Source organism: Condylura cristata, unplaced genomic scaffold (assembly GCF_000260355.1).
Source record: "Condylura cristata isolate star-nosed mole 26May11 unplaced genomic scaffold, ConCri1.0 scaffold00015, whole genome shotgun sequence".
Lineage (NCBI taxonomy): Eukaryota > Metazoa > Chordata > Mammalia > Eulipotyphla > Talpidae > Condylura > Condylura cristata.
The window spans coordinates 40900314-40901203 of NW_004567116.1; positions in this window are offsets into that span (position 1 = coordinate 40900314).

The window sequence follows — 890 nt, forward strand, 5'->3', positions numbered from 1 at the left end:
GCTGCTCCCCTCAGCAGTGTACTTCATCAATCTGTCTGTTCTGCTCCCCACTCTGTCTCTGGTGAATCCTCTCACCTCCCCTGCACCTCTGGCCTGTACCCCAGTTCTGTATGCAAAAATAAATAATTTTTTTTTAAACTTGCACTGAGGTGAGCTTGCAGTGCTGTGTCCTAACCCTCTGGCCCTACACTTGTTAATTTAAAGCAATATATATCTCCCACTTCTTATTTGAAGGCAAAGAAATGTCAATATGTAAAGGGAGATGAGATATATTCATGTACAAATAAGTCATTCATTCCAAAATTAGAATATCTCATCAGTATAAGAAAATCAACTATTTTGAATGATTGCTCCTTTGTCCTCAGAAGGGAGTGATTGTGTCTGGTGTCCAAAGGAGTGTGACATCTAGCTTGGGGTGTCTAATGGGGTCCTCTTGGTGAACTAGTCACCTCCATCTCCCATTTTCTAATTCCTGTTGTTTATCCTTACATGCAAATACTCTAAACTCCCATAGGAGGAAAGACAAGGGACAGCTGAGGTCTAACCTGACTAGTGCAGATGTAACTTGACATGAGGGCCATCTCCAGGACAGCCCTGAGAAATCATGGCATTTGTTTTAGGGGAGGACTGATGGGCCCCTTGCAGTCCTTTCCCACCCCTGGGGAAATCTCTTGACTTGTTTTGCCTTCCATGGATGAAATTATGCTTTTCCCCTCGGTTCAGGTCCTTTTTGTCCTCTCTGTGGAGACACCCACTCTTCCAGGAGGTCTTCTTAACTCAGCTCCTCTTCCGGAGAACCATCCAGCCCAAGTGAAATCCCCAGGCATGTGACGCAGCCATAATCCCACGACTCTGCCACCAGTGGGCGCTCTAAGCAACATGTTCAGGCC